The 12,833-nt window shown below is 44.7% G+C and overlaps 1 pseudogene; it reads left to right on the top strand.

Moving 5' to 3' along the window:
• Window positions 1–11,388, top strand: part of LOC124003585 — a 73,473-nt pseudogene extending 62,085 nt beyond the window's left edge.
• The last annotated feature ends 1,445 nt before the right edge of the window (window positions 11,389–12,833 follow it).

Here is a 12,833-nt window from a genome sequence, read left to right as displayed (position 1 = left end):
ATTATTAGAGATGCATTGTCTGGTTTGCCATCGATATTGATGGAACATTGACCACTTTCTATTTTTTCACTGTTTTGTGTGGGGTTTTTTCAGGCACAGTCGCTCCAGTAGCATGGCCTCCAAGCAGGAGACAGACTCTGACACACAGGACCTTCCCATCAACTCGCACGCCAACTCCCACACCAAGCCCGCCGCCGAGAAGAAGAGCATGGTCAACAGCGCCTGCCAATCCATGGCCTCGCCCCCGTGCAGCGGCCAGGTCAGCAAGGGCAACGGATCAAATCCCACCGTTGACACCAGTACGTCGCCACCTCCGCTTCGGCAGATCCTCAACCGCTCCACCACACGGTCCGACTCCTCCGACTCCTTCTCCGAGAGCATGGACCCGGCCCTGGACCCCTCATCCCTGCCCCCTCCGGACCCCTGGCTGGAGAGCGGGAACGGAAATAGCGGTAGCGGGAACCCTAACGCGGTGCCCCCTCCAGGCCCTGCCTGCCGGCGGGACGGCCACTGGTTCCTCAAGCTGCTGCAGGCGGAGACGGGCCGCATGGAGGGCTGGTGCCAGCAGATGGAGCAAGAGACCAAAGACAACCAGCTCTCAGAGGAGGGTAAGACAACTAATCGTTCTATTCTTGCAGGACATATACAAACAATTGCCTACCCTAGTTACAACTATCATTGACCGCTTTCATTTGAAAATGTTTGCTCCTGTGCAGACATAATGATCATGAAACTATCAGAAAGTAGGTCATACCCTGACAACAGACTATGGGACAAACCTCTCCCTAACTCAACTCTATGCAAAGTTTTTCTGAGATGACATAATGTAGCCTATTCTTTTGGAAAGAGCCCCCACTAACATCGATACCATGCGGATGGACTGATCTAGATAGTGGTTAGACCTGAACTGACTCGATCCAAAGGTTCAAAGCCTTGGAAGTAGGGTTCAACCACAGGATTCACACACAAACACACACACACTGCAGTGGATGAGGCGGTAATACCTGGGGTTAACACACAGACAGACCTGTTATACTAGAATTACACTAATCTACTCTGGACCGAATTACAGACCCAGATAATATTAACGCCTCAACATCAGGCTGACACAGCACACAAGAGAGAGTAGGCATGAGACACACACACACACACTGCACAGTCCTGACACATCATCTCAGTCAAGAACGCACGCTATATCAGAAGATCTTAACCATACCAAGAACCAGCCATGGTCACGCATGTGTGTATCTGCTCGTGCACAGTGTATGCGTGCTCACATGTGCATTTCTCTCACTGTTGGCAAGATCGAGTCGACATCAAATCAGATTACTGCAGGACCATAGAAAAATACCTGGTTCCGCTGATCCCTATTCTCAATTCCATAACCTCATCATCCAGTGGTCAGATTTCACCAATGAAGATGTTCGTTCTACTTCTGACGCAGCAGTAAAAGCATGTCCTAAAGACATTGTGATCCTCTCGTGTTGCCCTCTTATGGAGTCATTCTGACATGTTCATTTTGACATGGCCTTAACGTCCACCTCTAGTCTAGACGCCCAACATTAGCTTGGGGTTCATTTTGGTAACGTTGTTGGCATGTTTTGCTGTTACAATGTAATGTTCCTGTTAAAACAGGTTGCTCTCCCTCGCAAATCATCTCGTTTCTCCCTGTGTGACAAATCCTTTTCACAGATTCCCTTGTGTGCTAGCTTTCAATGTAGTTGTACAGACAGGGGGAAGTGTGTAGACAACCGCATCTCTCTCAAGATGGTAGTGTTCTAAGTATTTACTCAGTACATGGCAAGAACACTGTCTTGTTGTTTTTGAGACAGTACGGAAATGGATGTACAGTAAGACCTGATACACATCAGTAGCTATGGCAAGAGTTTATTACCATTAGCCTAGTTTAGGGTTTCATTCCTGAGTGAAACAATAGACATTCAAGGCGCTCCATTGATTAGCGTTGTATTCCAAATGCACAGCGAAATGTGTGTGTGTGTGTGTGTGTGTGTGTGTGTGTGTGTGTGTGTGTGTGTGTGTGTGTGTGTGTGTGTGTGTGTGTGTGTGTGTGTGTGTGTGTGTGTGTGTGTGTGTGTGTGTGTGTGTGTGTGTGTGTGTGTTTGTTATCTGCAGTGTTGGGGAAGGTCCGCAGTGCAGTGGGCAGTGCTCAGCTCCTCATGACCAAGAAATTTGAGCAGTTCAGAGGGCTGTGTGAACAAAACTTGGTAAGTATCACCTCTGCATATTCCAACTCACCCATATACACATCACATAAACAGGCAAAACAATACTACCCGGTGACAACAACATCAAATGACTAGACCAAACAATGATTGTTATGCCACCACAACAACATCACATAACAAAACAACACTACCCTACAAAAGCCTCACCAGACAAAACAATATCACCACATTACCAGACAAAACAATACTACCATACAAAAGCCTCACCAGACAAAACAATATCACCACATTACCAGACAAAACAATACTACCATACAAAAACATCACCAGACAAAACAATACTACCATACAAGAACATCAGACAAAACAATATCACCACATTACCAGACAAAACAATACTACCATACAAAAACTTCACCAGACAAAACAATATCACCACATTACCAGACAAAACAATACTACCATACAAAAACTTCACCAGACAAAACAATACTACCATACAAGAACATCAGACAAAACAATATCACCACATTACCAGACAAAACAATACTACCATACAAAAACATCACCAGACAAAACAATATCACCACATTACCAGACAAAACAATACTACCATACAAAAACATCACCAGACAAAACAATATCACCACATTACCAGACAAAACAATACTACCATACAAGAACATCACCAGACAAAACAATATCACCACATTACCAGACAAAACAATACTATTCCATACTCTACACACACGTCAAATAACCAAACATTACAAAAAAGCACACAAAAAAAGAAATTCCACATCTGATCGTACACACATCACATCATTAGGCAAACACATGCCACATGAAATGCGACTGAGAGGTTAGCATTAGCTAAGTGACAAGCTGAATGCTAACAGGCAGTAAGGTCAATGGTCAATTAATTGACCGGGCTTTTCCCCGACCTGACGGGTTAAGCACCCTTAAAAAGTCAGACACGTCACTCTGTATCCCATCATTCCACTGATCTCAGTACAGCGGACTCAGACTATGACAGCCCCAATCAGTAGGATAAGACTGACGTTCAGGCAAAGGACTGCATTTTGTTGGTTGCGTCCTCTTGTACCCTATTCTCAGGGGAATTCAGTGTCATCATTGACTGAATGTTTTACGTTCTCTCAAAATGAGAACTAGACGCGCAGTTATTCAGACAGAGGACCAAGAATCCATGGATGTTAACACCGTTTTTCTGAGTAGTGATCATGTGGTCATAAAGTTCAGTGTGCGTATCGTTGTAGAAAGCGGTACTGATTTGTGTTCAATGAGTCGGTTGTAATGTGAGTCAGTTTTAATGGCACCATATTGTTGAACTGATGTTTTGCATTAATGGTTGTGTATTGAACCTTTGGGCTGTGCTGTTCTTTGCTGATATAATTCTATCAAAAGGCATCTATATTCAGAAGAAATGGTCTGACATCCAATACAACTTCTATCCTACAACTAAAGTCTACATTTTTTTTGTATTTATTGGACAATTACCTATTGGGACCCCCCCCCCCCTATCATTACACAACATGTCCCGTTTGAAGGAGAAATGTTATTCAGAATGCAGATAATTTCTCTCAATACATACAATTTTCAGCTGGAAACGGTTAGTTCTACCGTACTTTGTTGTGTTGTTTAAATCCCACAGAACGAGAACGGTCCCTCGAATTAAGTCTAGGTAAACAGATGGCAGGAAACGCAAGCATTTCTTTAAAAAAAATGTAGCAGATGCTTTTATCCAGAGTGACTTACAGTAAGTGAGTGTATACATTTCTCATACTGCTCCCCTGTGGGAATTGAACCCACAACCGCCAGGCTCTACCAACTGAGCTACACAAGACCCGACCATAACCAGGGAGACCCGACCATAACCAGGGAGACCCGACCATAACCAGGGAGACCCCACCATAACCAGGGAGACCCGACCATAACCAGGGAGACCCGACCATAACCAGGGAGACCCGACCATAACCAGGGAGACCCGACCATAACCAGGGAGACCCGACCATAACCAGGGAGACCCGACCATAACCAGGGAGACCCGACCATAACGAAGAACAGTCTGGTAGCGCATTAGTCACAGAACGAGTGGGTCAGGTGGAGAAAACGAGTGGAAGTGTGACCGTCAAGCCGTCCGTCAGACTCTGACAGACTTAGCTTGCACGGCAAAACGGAGTGCCACCCAAGTCACTATACAGTCAGTATACTGCTTATGTAAAGTGGTCATTCTACCTTGCGTTAAGGGACTTTTTTTTGTGCTTTTCATTTCATTTGACTTCTTATACTTTATCAAGCAGGGAAAAATATATATTTTCAAGGATGACCTTCCCCAAGACAGCAGCGTGGGTTTTTACAGAGGCAAATATCAAATGACAATACAGTAGCACACTTGAGTGCAAGGACAAACAACATCTACACATCTCGACAGAATGATTTACACAAACTCGTTCCTGGGGAACCCAAGGGGTGCACGTTTTGTTTTCTGCCCTAACACTGCACAGCTGATTCAAATAATCAAAGCTTGGCGACGAGTTGATCATTTGAATCACCCTTGTAGCGCTAGGGCAAAAACCAAAACTGGCACCCCTTGGGTTCCCCAGGACCGAGTTTGGGAAACGCGGATCTATTCAGTGGGACAGAAGTCTTCACTGACATTGTGTTGTAGGACAGCTCCCTCTAGTATCCAAAGTGGACAGAGCAAGACTTGATGAATTTCAAACATCTTCTTTATCTCTCTCTTGTTCTCTCCCTCACCATTTCCCTCTCCCCCTCTAACATTCACTCTCTTTTTCACTATTTCTCTCTCTCCCCCCTCTCCCACCTACTCCCCCATTTTTTTTTTTTTTTTTTTTCTCCCTCCCTCCAGAATGTGAACGCCAACCCGCGACCCACAGCCCAGGACCTGGCGGGCTTCTGGGACCTGCTGCAGCTCTCGATTGAGGACATCAGCCTCAAATTTGACGAGCTCTACCAACTCAAGTCCAGTGACTGGCAGTCCCCTGCCGTGGCCCACTCGCCCCCCGAGCGGAAGGTACTTCCCACCCCTGCTGCCCAGTGCCCAGACTGGGGTAGGAAAGCCGCCGAAACTGGCCTCTCTCCTCCCTCCCCATCTCCCCTCTCTCTTCTCCCCCTCCCTGTGTGAGGGGAACACCTTAAAGGGGCTTCCCAGCCCAATGTAAAGGGGGCTAGAGAGAAGCCACCTCCCTTTACACATGCATGGTGTTCAATCTCAAAGAGGGCAGTTTGTTTTGGACTGTTTCTGCGCTTTTAAGCCCCTCCTTTGAGCATGCATGTCAGCTGTAAAATAAATGCTCCGGTCTGAAGTCGAACTTGCATGGCAAAGGTTGCATCACGTCATGGAATGCGGCCCTGGCTTTCGCTCTATCGTGTGTGTGTGTGTGTGTGTGTGTGTGTGTGTGTGTGTGTGTGTGTGTGTGTGTGTGTGTGTGTGTGTGTGTGTGTGTGTGTGTGTGTGTGTGTGTGTGTGTGTGTGTGTGTGTGTGTGTGTGTGTGTGTGTGTGTGTGTGTGTGTGTGTGTGTGCGCGCGTGTGTAGGGAGCGGTTAGTTTGATGGCTGCTGGATTGACTGTAGTGGAAGGAGTATGTTTTGGTGAGAGCAGTTGGGTGGATGTGCGCTTCAACTGCTTTGAGTTCGTTCAGCGCCGTTTCACTTCTTCTGCAGTGACACTGCATTAGATTCAGTGTGATTCATCGAATGGGATACACTTCATCGATGTGTGTTATGTCTTGTTTAAGTTATATGAATATAGTGACACTTTTATGGCGTACGGCCAAATAGTGTGACCATTTTAATGTCCTCGTCATGTTATTCACACAGCTATTGTTCAGCGTCTACTCTGACAAAGTGTCACCGTAAAGCTCCTATATTCAACGTATTTTATCTGGGTTGTCCATATAATTGGCCCTGTGTCAAGTTAGCCACCTTGTACATTTTATTGTAGAAAGCACCATGATCAAATGTCCCTGTCAAAGATCTACGTTTATCAAATGACACAATGCTCTTTTTCTGCATCTCTGCATTACCCTCCGTTGTTTCGTTGCTTTCAGAATAAAACCTTGTATCTCCAAAACTGAAACAAACTGAAACCATGTATGAACATACATTTCACGAAAGCTATTAATAATCAGATGCTATTTTGAATACTTTTTCTTGGTCCTAAAGTCATAAAATATGAAGTTACAGCTTTTAATGGAGTTACAAGGCTTTCTTCCTACAGCAACAACGCCTTGCATCCTCTCACTCTCTCATCTCTCCCCCCTCCACTCCCCCCCCCCTCCACCCAACCCCTTCTCTCTCCCGTGTCTCTCTTTCCCATGTCTTTTCTGCCCCCTTGTGGTTGACTCCGTCCATTGTGGCCCACCACCACCAGGAGGACAAGAAAGAGGCCCCTCCTCCAGTGCCAAAGAAGCCCGGTAAGGGGAGGCCGGTGCTGGGCCGCGAGAAGAGCGCCGACTCCGCCTCGTCCACCTCTTCGGCGGAGAAGCAGCGGACGGAGGCCCGCAAGCGCCTACTGGCTGCCAAGAGGGCCGCCTCGGTCCGGCAGAACTCGGCCACGGAGAGTGCCGACAGCATTGAGATCTATGTCCCTGAGGCCCAGACTCGCCTCTAAGAGAGAGAGCGAGAGAGAGAGAGAAACTGGGATGGAGAAAGGGATGATGGCGGAGGGAGAGAGGGAGGGTTGGGGTCTTTTCACCACACGCAGGGTCGTCTGGTCTTGGTGGCCGCCAGTCTACAGTAGATGGAGTGAGAAACAAAGAGAGAGAGAGAACTTTTGGGCTGTAGACTATATGGGGAATGTTTGTCTCCTCTCACGAGGCTGCAATGGAAAAACCTAAACCACAGCCTTTGTTACTATTTTTAGAACTTTTGGGGGGGGTTATTTTATTAGGATCCCCATTAGCTCTTGCGAAAGCAGCAGCTACTCTTCCTGGGGTCCACACAAAACACGAAACATGACATAATGCAGCACACATTTAAAACGCCGCAGATAGCCTACATACCAGTACATACACACAAGTATTTCGCAAATGATGACATTTTTTGTTGATGGTATTATTATCTCATTAAGAAACTATATCAAAACTATTTTAGATGTACCTGTATCTTGGCTATAAGAGATCTAATATGCCGACAAGAGTAAGAGTTTGTGCTTTCCAATGCCCCTCCCTCTCCCTTGCCTTGGCCCACCCATAGTTTGCACAACACCACCATGCGGTCAAACGTACACACACTTATTCGGAGGAGGGCACACACACACACACGCGCACGCATCAGACCCACAGCTATCTTATGTCTTCCTGGTGCTTTTTTGTTTTCATTGTGTTTATCTGTTTTGTATGAGCCCTTGCCTGCAGCTCTAGATTTGTGAGCAGTTTCGAAGAGCAGGGCACTGAAAACTGAATTAGGAAATAGAGGATTGGGGTATTTCATGTCAAATACCACAACTTTATATAAGTGAGATCTATTGAAAACATAATGTATGTTTTTGTCCAACCTTTTTAAATATATATCGGGGGGAAAAAAGAATCGGTACTTTATAACCGACTCGAACTACACTCACACGTCGATATTTACTGGAATAACGTTTGAAGGTCCTACTTTTCCATTGAGATATTGTTTTCTGACATTTTTGGTCTGAGGATGTATTCATCAGCCAATGGCCACAGTCCCATGACAATGTCCACAGTCCCATGACAATGGCCACACTTTGCACTCGCATGCGTCTCCATTGGTCTGTGAATTTACTAATCGGTCCTTTTTATAAGGCACCACACGGGGAAAAAAAACAGACTGAAACCTGGTGGAAAATCTAATTGAATTTTCCATTGCAAAATGTTTTCGCTACGTTGTTGCCTAATGAATACAACCATGGTGTAGGTATATCAGATCAATTGAATATAATTCAGGTTTTGTGGAAAACGTAGACAGGACCACAATTGAGAACTGTCCCACTGGGCAAAAAGTGATTGAGTTTTTATTGTTTCCTTGTTATTTCAGGATGCTTTTAACAACGTTATCATGCTGCATCATTGTGGCTATTTCATTGAACATTTCAAAAGTCTGTGGGTTTTATAAAGTAGGTCATTCTAGCAACTCAAAGCTTGTTGCGGCAGCAATATAATTCAAAATGGTTTCTCTCCCAAACTTCTGCCTACAGATAATAGTTTGCACTTCATTTCAATTGTCCATGACAGTTTTGGAGGGAAGGATTTCATTCTTGAATGTAGCAGAACACATTGTTTGCATTAAAGATGTTTAACTAAGCACCCTGTCACACCACTGCCTACCATTGTTGCAGTTTTCTTACTTTTTTCGTTAAATATCATCCCTAGCTACCTACATCTTTTAAAAATTGAAACAAATGATTACATCTCTTTATATTACATCTATTTGTAATTTCTTTGACATTTTAGTTTTTGTTGGTCCTTTAACAAAAAAGTAATGCATTACATTTCTGCCTGTGTGGTATGTATAGCCACTTTTATATTTCACTAGGCAAGTCAGTTAAGAACAAATTTTTATTTTCAATAACAGCCTAGGAACAGGGGGTTAACTTCCTGTTCAGGGGCAGAACGCCAGATTTGTACCTTGTCAGCTCGGGGGTTTGAACTTGCACCCTTCCGGTTACTAGTCCAATTCTCTAACCACTAGGCTACCCTGCCGCCCCGTATAGCCATCAGGTGATTCACTCTCTCAAGGGGCCTGTAAATGTGGAAAATGGAACGACTCCAGTCAAGTGATTAAAAAGTAGCCTAATCGCTCATCTAATAAAACATATTAACCTTGTCAATTGAAAATATCTGTAATACATTCTTTATCTGGGTGTGAGAGATCAATACGTTTTGAAATGCAATGGTATTTAATTCACCACTTGGGGACATTTGTTAGAGGGTACCTGTCAAAAGTTGGTGATTTTCAAATGATGAAACTCTGATAAAGACAACTTGCTGTCGAAAACATTAGTAACTAAATCATAGCATCAGAGCTACTAGAGTGTAGCTAGTGTAGCATTTCCTTTTCTCTAAAAATATTTTGCTTTCTCTAAAAGACTCCAATGGTTGTGGGGATACGCCATGGGTGTGACCCAAGTGGCACCCTATTCCCTACAAAGTGAACTCGCTTTGAAAGTACTTTTCAAAAGTAATGCACTGTTTTTAGGGAGTAGGGTGCAATTTGAGACAACTTCTATAAAAAAGGCAGAGTGAACTGTATATTACCAGTGAACAGCAGTTGGTCATTACAAATTGGCATTTTGTAAGTCGCTCTGGATAAGAGCGTCTGCTAAATGACTTAAATGTAATGCTTCCGACCATACATTTCCAACAAGTACTGTTTAAAAATAATGTTTTTTTATAGCTAATTAAGACTTTTAGTGGTAGCCAGATACTGGTTCATTGTGTTTTGTTTCTTGTTGTTTGACAAAACACTGAAGAATGCAGTCTCCTCCCCCTTCTCACTATCTCTCACACCCTATGACCAACTACTAATTTGATTTGATTTGACCAACTACTAATGAATGTTCTCTGTCCAAATCCACGTGGTTTCCCCTTTGCTACACATGGCTAGGGCGTGCAGTAGTGACAGGGAACTCTACATCTTCACTATATGTCAGTCAAAACCAATGACTTTTCTTCCATTTCTCCTTCCCATCCCCCCCCAACATGTTCTTCTGCACCATATTGCCGGCGACAAACACTACCTTTCCCTGCTCATTAATTAGTGGTTCTTCAGTTGATCCAATGGCTCAGTCTGTTGAAGATGGTGCTCGCAACACCCGGGTCACCACATGGGACATATACAATGTGTTCGCTTGAATAAAAACATCATTCACTTTTTTTTTTTTACTTAAGTCATTCCAACCATATGCCTGGTTGCTTGTCAGCTAGTTGTTCCATTTCTCGTTTCTCATTTGGGGGTTATTTTTCTCCCCACCACCACAGTGACAGAATAGCCTGAGCATCAGGCTTTGCATTGGAAAGGCCTGGCTTTTATGGGCCATCATCCCCCCCTCCTGGGAAAAGGTCGGTCTTGATTGCAGCCTATTGTTTGCTGTTGGGTGTTTGCCTGAATTGCTGATGGCCCCCTTTGCTCTGCTCAGTAAACGGCGGGGTGTCAATGGCTCTGCTCCCTCTCTGTGAATAAGTCATCTCCAGGCTTTGTGTGACAATCACTTGTCATTGGTGATTTGATCATTTACCAGGAAGGGGGTTGGGTGTGTCTGACAAGTTGTGTTCTTGGTTTGCTCTTGTGACCAATGTAGTTAGACGTGGGTATTTGTTTTTCATGCTTATTCTGGACCATTCCAACTCGTTTCTCTGGTGTTTTGTAATCCAGTGCCTTGGACTTGGATACATTCAGTTATAACATGAGGCTCCCGAGTGGCGCGGTGGTCTAAGGCACTGTATCTCAGTGCAAGATGCATCATTGCAGGAGCTGGTTTGAATTCAGGCTGCACCACATTGGGAGTCCCATAGGGCGGTGCACAGTTGGCCCAGGGTTGTCTGGGTTTGGCTGGGGTAGGCCGTCATTGTAAATATAATTTGTCCACAACTGACTTGCCTAGTTAAATAAAGGTAATAAAAACAAATGATAATAACAACATATTGGTAAGATGAGGGCAGTGGAAGGTAGGCCAAGAAAGAAAACAAGTAGGCAGCCAGTACGATACAGAACATTTTTACAACTAATACATACTGTATAAGGAGCAGATCGGCCTATAGTGTATATAACATCAGAACGTACGACTGTAACGCATTTTGACTAAAAGAGTCATCTTCAGGCAGGGGGAACATAGGGGTAACAAGTGTTATTTGTAGCACTATATGAGAGCCTGCTAGATTGCGCAAAGCAATTTATATTGTAAGTTGAGAACAGGGTAATGGTCATATGAAGAAAATAATGAAACTGACTATCAATACTGATAAGAATGGATGTCCCCCCCCCCCCTATCACATCACTTCACTTCTGGCCTTCCAAAACCACTTCCAGACACCCGTCTTCCAAGGTGGTTTCCCATCCGAGCACTAATCAGGGATAATCCTGTTAGTTTCAGAGGAAAGACCACTGAGATCTGTCAACACTGCCAGCTTTATTTTGATTTGAGTCAGTTCCTGACAGGAATTGAAATAATGTAATATGCATATGGTGAGAGAGAGGGAGGGAGAGAGAGAGAGGGAGAGAGAGAGGGAGGGAGAGAGAGAGAGGGAGAGAGAGAGAGAGAGAGAGAGAGGGAGGGAGGGAGGGAGAGAGAGGGGGAGTGAGAGAGAGAGGAGGGAGGGAGGAGACGGAGGGAGAGAGAGAGGGAGGGAGAGAGGGGAGAGGGAGGGAGAGAGAGGGAGGGAGCGGGAGAGGGAGGGAGAGAGAGGGAGGGAGGGAGAGGGAGGGAGGGAGAGAGAGGGAGAGAGAGGGAGGAGAGAGAGGGGAGGGAGAGGGGAGAGAGAGGGAGGGAGGGAGGGAGAGAGGGAGGGAGAGAGGGAGGGAGAGAGAGAGAGAGGGAGAGAGGGAGTGCGTCAAGGACAAAAAAGGCTATTACAGGATGACAAAGGCAGACCACTTCTGCTCTAATCTGCGTGAATACGTAAAGGGCAGCAACTATCTGTCCCTGAGAGACTACGGCAGAGGCTTGTCTCATACATTTAAACAACCCACTGCTCCAATACACAAACCCGAGGGACACACCTAGGCCAATTTCCTCAAGATGTTTAACCCATGTCCTGATTCTCTGTAGGCATGAAAGATCTTATGACACGTGTTGAGGTGTTTTAAAACAAATGTTTTAAGCGTTTGATTCTGAGATTTAGATCTAGGCCTTACCCAGGTGTAATGGATTGGTCGATATTCACAATGTCACATTTTGCTTGAAATGATGAAGCCATTGTTTTGTTTAGAGGAAATCGAGTGACTAATTGACAAAGGCCAGTTGAAATACTCTTAAACCAACAACAACAACTTTATCATGGTCCCTTTGGTGTAGATTACACAGTGTACACTGACTTGATGTGTTCCATGAAACTGCATTGTAGGTCTGCATTGGTAGCAAACCTCCACAAGGAAGAGATGTTTTAGACTGTCTTATAATTCACAGCTCTTGTTTATTATAATGGTATTTTCAAGGCTTTACAATATTGGTAAAGTGTGGCCATGTTCCAATTCCTTACTGCATTTAGCGATGCTGTTTGTCTTGTCACACTTAATCTCCTTATAATTCAGAAGTGTTTTTCACATCACCAGTTTTGACTCGACTCATCTGTGCTGTTAGTGAGTGTGACATATTAGGGTGGTCAACAATCTTTTTGGATGTGTTCACTATGGAATTCTGACTACGGGCCATTTCCTGAACGTTTTTCTACATCTTCAAACTTCTAGAAGACCTGACTGTCGTGGTGGACACTTGCCATTCTCACTTGGACTCACAGCAAACTCATTTCTGTGAGACTGAAGTCAATTTGAACTGATTTACAGTATATGACTCTCAAGGCTAGGATACAACAATACATTTCAGGGGGTGCCCAGATAGGGTACTCCAAGGTAGGAGTACATGTCATGCCACTCCCTGGTCCAAAGGCCTACGAAGCAAAAATAAGCCCCCTCCTGAATTGTCTG

This window comes from Oncorhynchus gorbuscha, linkage group LG18 (genome assembly GCF_021184085.1).
Source record: "Oncorhynchus gorbuscha isolate QuinsamMale2020 ecotype Even-year linkage group LG18, OgorEven_v1.0, whole genome shotgun sequence".
NCBI classification, from domain to species: Eukaryota; Metazoa; Chordata; class Actinopteri; order Salmoniformes; family Salmonidae; genus Oncorhynchus; species Oncorhynchus gorbuscha.
This window is presented reverse-complemented; position numbering and strand designations above follow the sequence as displayed.